Below are 11,443 nucleotides of genomic sequence, written 5' to 3'. Positions count from 1 at the left end.
GACACCGTGGGTGAACTTCAAAAACATCTCTCACATGCAGCCTCCTTACCAAAAGATGCTCGTGTGACGATGATCAGCGCTAAAAAGATCTCGAACACATAGACGAGACGTTTTTTTTGAGAAGCTGTTTGACTGAATTAGTCCACTAATTTCATTTCTGAGTTCACTCAATCACATGAAGAGATACTGGGATATTCAGTGGGAACAAAAAGATTTAAATGTGCATATAGAGACGCATCGCTCAAAGCAAAGCCTGATCTCCAAGAAACCCACTTAATAAGAAAACCCAAATAGCACTTCAGATGAATCTGTATCCCCGAGTGCTTCATTTACCTCCCATTCATAACTCTTTTGTATACCAGCTCGTCGCCATATAATCTATCAAAATCAGCATTCTTCAACTGAGCTGCTTTTTAAGTTGCAGAGAGGATGTGTGAAGAGCTTTTTGTATGACACAGGATGCTGAGAGGAAGGCGAGGAATGAGGCACAAGTGAGAGAGAGAGTGAGGAGCACAAAGTCATGACCGAATCGTGGTGATGGCAGGCAGGAATTAGTACTTCTAGTCCTCTTCAGGGTACACACACACACTTGGTGACTCACTTTGGAGGTATAACACCTTTTTTAAGCAAACAACCTAAGCCTATGTGAATATGTGAAGAACCTGGCATCTGAGTGAAGAAGATGTTTAAAGCATATTGACAAATGTGTGAGGTCAGTTAGTGTTTGCATAAACGCATGATTGTGTAAAGTAAATTGAATATGATCATTTAACATAGATGCATCAGCTCCAGAGTCTTTTGCACAGCTGACATTTGATGAAATGTTTCCCCTCTAAATACACGACTCATTGATCCTTGAAGCAGACAGGCTAAAGTAGGAGAGGACATGTCACTCTTATCACTGAGAGACAAACATCACTTGGCGTCTTCAGTCAGCTTTGGGAAACTGTGCATGCTCAGGCATAGCCATGCATTACTTTTAACACTGATAATTAGCATTGAATGACATGCAGATGTAGAGCAGGTATGCTATGTTGTCTAACAGGTTCACCAGTTCATCATGCTGACATTTGCAAATCACTAAACAGCTGAGGCTTGATTGAATAAAGGAAATATTTGACCAGCTGAGGACATTAGCTAAAGGTGATCACCACACGTATACCAACACAGAGCAGAGCGGAAATGATATCAATCCAAGTCATAACCACATGTTAAAACCATAGACTGTATAATTAATGGCCATAGTATCCGTGACGTCACCCATCTGTTCTGAAGCGCTGTTTTGAAGGCAACCGTCAGCGGGAGCCATATTGGAAATTCTGAGCGCAACCTTACTTCTGTCGAGCTAGTGTGAGGTAAAGGGGCGGGCTTTGAGCTTCCTCGCCAACAGCTAAAGTTTTCCCACCTGTAAGTCAAGTCAGTCATGTCCTTAAATGGGCAAAACTCGTAATCTTAATATATTCTGTACTGTCGCATTATTAAAAGAAATCCCCCCCCCCCCACGTACAGTGTGCCGATAGAAAAATTTTCTATTCTGACAGAAGCCGTTTTTTGAACCAGGCTATAAACATGTTTATTTCTGCTGCAAAGATTGGCTTTCTGAATTGGTGTGTATGTGGTTTCCCGTGTTTCTGCAGCCAGCCTCAAGCGGACGCTCAATGAACTCCTGCTTTTAACGCTTTCGCATGGGCTTCATATTTTGAGACCGGAGGTCGCCACTTGGTTGCAACCATAGCAGTTTTTAGCACTTCCACATTGACCGGAGGTTGTCGCTTGGTTGCAACATGCTGCTCGTAGCTTTGTTTGTGTTTTAATGTAGCACATTTTCTTTTGTTGGTGCTTGAAACTCCAACAAATTACTTCATCTATTTCAAAAGATCATGAGTTAGTTAGGCGAGGTAATGGTCTATAAAGAAGTGCAACCGAACTCCTGCACACTGTTTAACTCTTAAAAATCACATTTATTGGAAACATTTGGGTTTCAAAACATTGCCAATAAATGTACTTTTGACAGCTTGTTAGAATTATGATTGTTTTGAGCCAGATAAAAAATTACCCTACTTCTTAGCTGATTTATTACTTTAGTATATATGTTACTGTTGAGTTTCAGGCCTCACTTGATAGCATATAAATGGCTCCATTGACAGGCTTTATACCTGGCAACCCGTGATTGACAAGTCACCACAAAGATTACCAGACAAGCAGGATAAAGAGGTCGCAATGTGTATTCACCTCCATGTCAGAGGTCACTTCTGGCTCCCAAAAATAACAAAACAAACACAACTTGTGCCAACCACATCTGAAGGTGTTTTCTCACACTTTACAAGAAAACACGTCTAGACCAAACTACCACCAAAAGTGGTAGACAGACCTACTGTACCACCCAAGAAGCTACACTGCTATCATGGCATAAGGGTTTGAAAAGTATATCAAACAAATCTGTACATCCAACATGTCTGCTGTCAACAGGTGTGAAACTTGGCTCCCTGGTATCTGTTGAATGTTGCATTACTGCTGCTGTAGTGATTTATGATCACAGTGAACCCAAATATTTCCAGTTAAATAGTGTGCTATTGACTCAAACAGCCCCACCAAAGTGACACTAATCTCTCTTGTACTCGTACAGCTCTGTAACAGAATGTTGACAATATATTGGATGAATGCCAAAGCAAATATGCCTGTCATACAGGATTACAGAGCACACACAGATGAATCCATGTCTTCGGGGAGCGCGTTTTATCTTTTTAAACATGTATCCGGGCCACCAGGAGACCAGTAGCTTTAAAACACCCAGAGCGAGAAGCTTAGTACAACTTTAGCAAAACGAATCGGAAACACGGAAACACAATTCTGCATGAACACGCTTCATGAGATATTTAGAGTTTTAAAAGAAGTAATGTTTGATTACTGAACATGGTGACATGAGCCAGCTGGTGGTTGGGGATGCTTTGTTTTGTTGTGGGTTTCACGGTAAAAGAAAAAGGAGAGTGAAAGGTGTTATACACATTTTGGCTTCACTTTTGTTATTTTTTTGTATGTTTTGGTCCATTCTTTTTTTGGCTAATGTTACAAGCTGTTGGGGTTTTTAGAGGATAGTCGTTGAGGATGGAATAACGTTGTCGTATGTTCTGAACAATCATTGCAGATTACCCTATTTACGCCTCATCTTGTGCTGAACAAAAGTCCTTGAAGCAGCACTTTATGAAATATAATCATTGTCAGTACATGCAGTGCAGACACATAAATGTGGGAACTATAGAAAGTGTGAAATTTTAAAATAAGGTCCTCCTATCTGAAAATGCCAAATGAGGTACAGTACATCGATGCTTAGACCCATTATATTATGTGCAAGTCTGAGATGCCAACATAGTGCTCACTCATGCAATAAAAGAGTATTAATCTACAGCTTGAAATAGTGCCGACCATATAAAAAGATGGATGTAATGCAGTTCCCAAACAGTGAGGACAAAAAATTTGAAAATAAGATTCAGATCAAATGGAACAGAAATTCATTTTTCTCAAATATGGTTTCTGTCGTTAATGTTTGTTCTTATCATGCTGATTTATATCAATTAGTGTTCATTTTTTTATGAGAAGTTAAGTTAGAATTAGTGTTTGGATGCTATGAAATAAGCCAGGATTGATAGTGCTGTTAACAAACCTGGCTCTTCTGTCAGTTGCTCCTCTAGCAAATCCTTATTGCTCAGACTCTGGCTCCAATTATCTCACCAGTGCAAGGTATCAGCTCCTTTGTGTGTATTGGTGAGACTAGGAGGGTTAGCATCACCTCTGTACAACAAGGGTAGGTGGAGACATGGCTCCCACCTCTATGTAGAGTCCATGTCTTACTCAAATACACAAAAAATGTAATCAACATAAAACCAAAGCTCAGATATGTTTTCCTGAAGACTTCCTCTTATATGCAGCTTTATCTTCTTACATTCAATCCTCACCTAACACTACAGATACAGTGGATTGGTTTTGCATATCGTCAGCCTAAGCATGATTAGTGAAAAATTCATAATGTAACATAACAACGGAAATCTGCTGGATTTCTTTGTGGCATAATGAAGGAAGAGGGCACCGTTCCTCCAGCTGGAGGGAAAGAAAAATGCAAAATGACAGGCTTAATGGAGTATTAACAAGACATCAATTCAGATCAACATCAGCAGTAATAATATCAATGCTATTATGAAGATGGCTACCAATCATTTACAAGAGAATTGTTTCCTTAATGAGTCTTAGAAAACATACCCACAATTAATGTAACATTGATGCATTGCGACTGTGGATGTACCTTATTGTTAATGGTGTGTAGGAGAATTTCTTGGAGCTCAATTTGTCGTTATCAGAAAATCACGTCTGTAGATCCCGAGTCCTGTACAGAGCGAGCTGTTTAAATGCAAATTAGTTTTTCCCTCCTCTCATCAGCCTCCTTTGGACAATAAGTTTCTCTCCCAAGATATGTTGAGATGAAAAGGCCTGTAATTTTCTGTCGCTGTGAATCACACTTTTCAATTTTGCAGTATGTGCAACTGCAGAAGGAAATTCTGACAGCCGACGGGGTGCATCCTCTCTATCAGGCCGTTGCATGCAAACAGACTGGGAGGACATGTGGAAAAGAGCCGTATATCATAGCACTTTGGTGCTTTCATGGCTATTGCACATCTTTTACACACAAGTCTGACACGAAAATTAGTGCCTCTGTCTCAACTATTGTTCTACGGTGACAATATGTTACTCCTGGTAAGCAAGCACTACTATTAGAGAAGCATCAGCAGCCTCTCTTTGTTTACGTGGGCTGCAGCATGAAACTGCAGGTGATATGAGTAAAAAGGTTCTTGAGGTAGACACAGATTAGATATTTAAGGGATGTTTGCTGTAGAAGTCCAAACTTCATGAAAAACCAAATTTGATCAGAATCAAATCAGAACAAATCCATCTTTTAGGTTGCAGAACTGATTTGATGTAATTTACAGTGCTCTAACAATAATTTAATTGTTTTTACTCAATTCGTCTTAGTATCATTTTTGTTATCCATTTCTCTGAGCAGTGAGCTATCAACCCCTCAAAAGCGTTTCACAAAATTATTTCTCCTTCCTTTTCCTTTGACATAACTTGACAGCTATCAACAGCAATTATTCAGCCAAATAAAATCCCACAGAGCACAAGCTCTTCACCACTTTTATTCCAGAGTAAGTACAATACTGACAACTGCTCAATGCAGAAATGATGTCCTTTGTCATTCTCCCGTTTGTTCTTCTATCACTCTAATTAAACCCCCACTGCTTTAAGAGTCGCCCTATCTCGTCGCAATGTTTTAATTTAGATGTCGTTACCTCTTTTTTCAATGCACCTTGTCTTCACACACTCACAGATTACACAATGTGAGCCTGTGTGCGTATGTGTATATGTGTGTCTACAAATGCGTCTTCGCCACATCTGCTCCGGGATGAAAGCAGCACAAACGTCTTGTCAAGAGAAATGCCTCTCAGGTCATTTGATTGACAGACGGACAGAATGTCAAGCTGAGACAGGTGGGTTTGGCTCAGGTGTGCAGGTTAGTGGCCTGAGCCTTGGTATTGTGAAAGCTGATGAAAGTTGTAACCACGTCAAAGGGACACTTAACTTAAATCATTTAACTGTTGTGACCTGTGTGAGTCTGGACATATCATCTCATTGTCAGGTTTCCAATTTGTTGAATCTCAAAGACTGTAAATGAGTGTTGTCTAACAGTATTTTTATAAGTGCTTTCTTTACCCCTATAGCTGCAATTCCTTGCAGCAACGTGCATTGTTTTTGCATGTCTTTTGAAATTATCCTAATAAGTTGAATACATTTTAATATATTATCATCTAATAAAAAATAACAGGGTAATATGTAGGGTTAAATGGCAAACTTTAATTGAAATTATGTAACCCCATAAAACTGGCTCTCATGTTTATGGAGAAATCAACGTATTTAAATACAAGATGCATAGTATAAATGAAGGATGCTACAATGTCTTAACTACGTCACTGTTGTGGTCTGACATTTTAATGTCTGCTGAATATGGAGAGCACCTCCTCAGCCCCTCAGCGTATTGAGCCTCTTCAGTAAATGTGATAACAACTGGTACAGCCAGGTTAAATGTACTAGCCTGTAGATGCATGCTTCATGGAAGAGTTGCCTGATAATGGATGGTAAATGTATGATTTAAGCTGTTCAGCTAATGCATTAGAAAGTGGCAGAAAGCGTTCAAAACACTTTTTTTCCACATTGCTGTCAATCAGCCATTAACTGTGTCTGAATAGTTATTCTGCAAATTAAAGGCATTTCTGAGGTAACTGTAGCGTATATGTTCGGGTAGCTGGTTGAATGTTGTGTAATGTTAAATTATTGTGGACACAAGCTGTTAGACACAAGGTCAGACTCACAAGGGGCACACAACACTCTCATGCTGAAGCAGCAAATGGATGTTTTCATAAAAAAACCTCTAATGGGCTTTAAGCTGTAGTTGCTGATTTGTGCAAATGTATTGTTGCGCAACGTTATAGCCAGGCAATATAAGGGGCTTTTTGACCAGAAGTACCAGGAACTTTTAGTTCCAGGAACCTCTCTTCAAGGAACTAAATGGTTTCTGTGGCCCATGAAGATTATGCAAATCAGGCCAGAGAAGCAATGCAATTTATCGCACTTCACCAACAGTCCAATAGAAGGCAGTGGGATGACGAAGGCCATACAACAAACTTAACACCATATAAGGTGCCAGACAAGCTGTTATCGTCATAAGCATAGACTGTATAAAATATGGACATAGTATCCGTGACGTCACCCATTTGTTCCTGAGAGCTGTTTTGAAGCAAATTGATGGCGGCAGCCATATTGGAAATGCAGAACTCAACCAGGCAGAGTGTGACGTAGTGTGAGCCTCTTAGCCAATAGCTATGTGTTCCAGACCAGGAGTCACGTCAGTCATGTCCTTATTTGGGCAAACATCTTCTGAACCGTCACATTAGAAATAAATTCACCCCTCGTACAGTGTGTGCCGATAGAGAGATTAGCTCTGTAGGGCCAAGCCGTTTTTTGAACCAGGCTGTAAACATGGTTATTAATGCTGCAAATATCATCTTTTTCCCATTCATGTCTATGTGGTTTCCAGTGTTTCTGCAGCCAGCCTCAAGCGGATTTTCGATGTATTGCAGTTTATAACACTTCCGCATGGGCTTCATATTTTGAGACCGGAGGTTGCCGCTTGGTCATAAGCGACATTACAGTTAGCTTTTTAGTATGGAGGAGATTCAACTTGTACTGTTTTTGATCAAGTTTTATTGCATTACAACTGGATTTTCTTTATCAACACTTTTAAGGAGACAAGCGGCACAAGCGCGATTAGCTAAACGGATTCAAAACACCCAAAGGTATGGCAGACCTTAACTGGTGTTTAAGTTCAAAGAGTGACTGTGTTCACAAGCGACTTTCCACCGTATACATCCCTCGCACCTTTGAAAAGTATTACCCTTGAAGCAGGGGCTTTTCAAGTGGTAGATCAACTAGCTTTGAACTAAATTTAGACCCTAGTACCAGCTATCTGAATGCAGAGAGTTCCTCAAAAGGTCACTAGTTCCTTGGGAAACTTCCTGCTGTTTAAAAGCACCTATAGTTTTTTTCTTTGAAGGATTGGTTTTGCAGAGTATTTATGTTTGATCTCATCACCAGAATTAAATATTTCAACTAATGCCACTCTCATGCCTGCAAAGGGAAAAGCTACGAAAGCTAGCGACTGATAGCTTAGTTGAGTATTAGGACTAGAAACAGCCTGGCTACTTCCAAAGTAAAACCAAAAAATCTATCCATAGCATCCCTTAAATTCTTATTGACATTTTTAATTGTGTTTGTGAATTTAAGGAGCTTTTCAGCACAAGTTACGATAGAGAGTGAGGAAGATGTCATAGAAAATACAACTGCATCAAAGTCCATGGAAAGACATGATTAGATTGAGACAATGTTTCAATTTGAGAAAAAATATTTGAACCAGGAGAGACAAGTTAAAGAAATCTGTATTACAGCAAACATCAAAACAATGTGACTTGACAGAAGGTCTTTCATTTGATTTGATTTGGTTTGGTTTGATTTCGAAGGATGTCTCATCTGAGCAGCAGCAGGAACACTGGTTGGGACCAGTTGGACCACTGGTGATGATGGTGGCTGATGACTTGATGGTACCGGATGGATGATGAATGAAGACTAATGATTCTGCAGAGACCAGGCAGAGATGGAGAGGAGGAGGGGCTCTTGTGTAACAACAACATTAAGGGACTAGAAGCAGAGAAAGAATCTAATTTAAAAAGGGAGCAGAAAAGTTATTGGCTAGCAATGAGGGTGTGCCTATTGGATGAAGAGGCAACTGATGAAGCAGCTGATTAACCAATGATAGCCTCAGGCAATGACAGCAGGAGAAAGTGAGTGAGCAAGCATGAGTGGGGAAAAGAGAATAAGGCTACTGCAAATATAGTCTTCCTGACTGATCTTTAACTACAATGCACAGACAGAACCCAATGCTTACAGCTAATGCCAGTTTGGAGCAGTGAGAGCTGTGGCTGATGATCAAATTTCTCCATTAAACTTTGGGCAGAATTTTCTGCGCTTTAAGAAATTGTGTTACCTTATGACTGTGTCAGGCTGTTCCTATTATTCAGCTTTATTGCAAAGCTATAGCTGCTAGTGGTGGCTTATTACACTATGTACAGATGAAAGGGTGTCATTGACTTCTAGATTAATGATTGACTGTGATTCCTAAAATCTCTATTTTTTTATGTGCTGGAAAAGAAAAAAGTTCTAAGGTTCTTTGGTTATAGATAATATAAACCAAGTCCCTAAAACCTGTTTTAATAGATAGCTTTAGGACCCATCTCGTTGGTTGTTCCCCAGAACTATATTGTGTCTTGAAGCAGCCTTTACATTAGGTACATGGAAATTTAAATACTACTATCTTTACTTTCACTTTGTCACACTATTCAATTACGAGTTAATGGCATTGCAACACTTCATTGAAGAGTCTGTGTGATTTGGTGCGTATTTTAATGGATTAAAAAAACTTTTTTGTTGGTCTAATATACAAGAACTGTTTTTTAAATCAACAATCAGTTTCCCTTCAGTCACAGCTTTGTGATGAAGCAAATTCTGTTTCTCACAACACCCTCCCCCTCCTCCTCCAAGTCTGTCAGTCCATGGAGGGATCAAGACACAGCCTCTCTGAAGTCACTGCTCTGTCAAGTTCTGCTGTATCACAAAGGAATCACAACTTACTCACTCTCTCACACACACACACACACACACACACACACACACACACACACACACACACACACACAGTCCAGTGCGTCAAAGTCATACATAGGAGTTTATGATGGTTCTTTCTTCTTCAATAAGGAACAGAACACGCTGTATTTTGTTAAAATAAAATCTGACCTAACTAAGAAACAAGCAGATTATTCTTATTATCAAAGGATTCTTAAAGGAAAGAGAAAGCATGGAATTGAAAATGTTGGTAAATGCTGTAAGAAATAGGTCACTTAAAAAAAATCTTTAATTGAAAAGTGATACTGTGCAGGAAAGCTGTTGCAACTGTGCACCTTGAGTGATAAAACAAATATTCAGGGCACAGTACATGATTGATATTACATCATTTATTTATCAATATTAAACCAGTTTAACATTGTTACCTACAGTGATGCATTTAGGGACAGAAGTAACTTTCTGGTCAGGTGTATAAGTGTTTGGCTAACATGGTGGCAAACAGTTGCTGATATAAGTTTCCAGCAGAGTCTCATTGTGTTTACTTGGCAGTCGTAAGTCAGATATTCAGTCTCCTGTAGCTGTCATACAGGTCTTCACCAACCCTAAGATAAATATCAGACATTTTAGTAGCTAAGTTCCCTGCTACGTTAGCGAGCTTGCTGCTTAATGTGTCGTTCCTATAGTGTTTGAGAGTTGTACAGTGAGTTGAAGAAGTGTATGTAGCATAATACACTGGCCACTGGGTCATAAAAATATAGTTATGAGAGGTGAAGTGAGCGGCACAATTATTAGCATAAAGATGCTTATATTTTCCTGCTAACAAAACCAAATGATGTACTGGAATATGCTAAGTTGCTCTAAGTAAAGCAATTGCAGTATATGATAAAATATTCTAAAAAACTCTGAACAAAACACACCCAAGACAAAAAGCATAACAAATGAATACTTTATTCACAAAGCAATACAACCAAAATCATTATCTAAAAGGTGCTTATCTAATACAAAACCAAACCAAAACAATGAGCTAGAAAATGCTAATACACTGATTAAATACAAATGTATCAGAATTGTCAGTTATAGGATGAAAAAAAAGGGTTTGTTAATGTTTAACAAAAGAAATGAAAAGAAAAAACTATTAGCAAGAAGATGCTACAATACAAGCTCTGTCACAGAAACAAAACAACTAAGACTATTGGCTAAAATGTGCTCAAATATGTTCAAACAAACAAAAACAAGTTGGAAGATGCTAATATGTCAAGTGAACAAAATAACACAGCTAAAATTGTTAGCATAAAGATTCTAAATTGCTCCTTAGGGTAGTATTGTGATAACTTAAAATGCAAACAAAAAGCAGAAAACAGACAGCATGTACCAAGACACAATTAATTTAAAACTTGTCCAACCCAATGATAATAATTAGAGGACAACACTTTGTCAATAATGCACCTAAAATATGCTCTTGCTCTGAATTTGAGGCTGTATTTTTTCTATTAGCTCGGACTGGTTAACATTTTTCTGTGATATGACAGTACCTGTCAATCCTTTGCAATGAGTCTTTCTTACTTCCATATAGAAATTCGAGAAGTGTGTTTTTCCGTTCCAGTTGAGTCTTTATGAGCTTGCCTTAACTGTCACTGGGGTAATTGTTTCCCTGTGCAGTAATTGCCAATTTAACCTCCCATGTTTGTACCTTTATTTGTAGTGACTGATCCATCAGTCAAGCTGGGTGTGGTTTCTATGGGGATAAGAAAGGTGTAGTTGTTATTCCCTTTAAACAATGTCCAAAGTCATTTCCCTTGTTGCATCCTAAATGGGGTTGCTGTGGAGAGGCTATTAGCTTAAATTGTAATTGTGTCGCACTAATGCGTCAGACCTTTGCTTCTGAGATTAATTGGGTTTTTCTGAGAGAGAACAAATGTCCCGGAGTAAGCATTGGAGACAGGTTAAGCATTTTTTTTTAAAGGATGCCTTGTTCTAGCAGTAAACAAAGCTTTTCTGAGAAGTAAAGGGGAAACCTGATTGGTTAAAGTAGTCTATGCAGCTGTGAATGTGTGCGTTTTTGTGATACCATGGTCATCGAAGATACACACGTAATCTGAAGTGTTAGCTTTCAGATGGGATCCCTTCCACTCCCATCCTCCTGAGGGGACCCAGGTGCACCCAT

The sequence above is a fragment of the Notolabrus celidotus genome, chromosome 16 (assembly GCF_009762535.1).
Source record: "Notolabrus celidotus isolate fNotCel1 chromosome 16, fNotCel1.pri, whole genome shotgun sequence".
Taxonomy (NCBI): Eukaryota; Metazoa; Chordata; class Actinopteri; order Labriformes; family Labridae; genus Notolabrus; species Notolabrus celidotus.
This window is presented reverse-complemented; position numbering follows the sequence as displayed.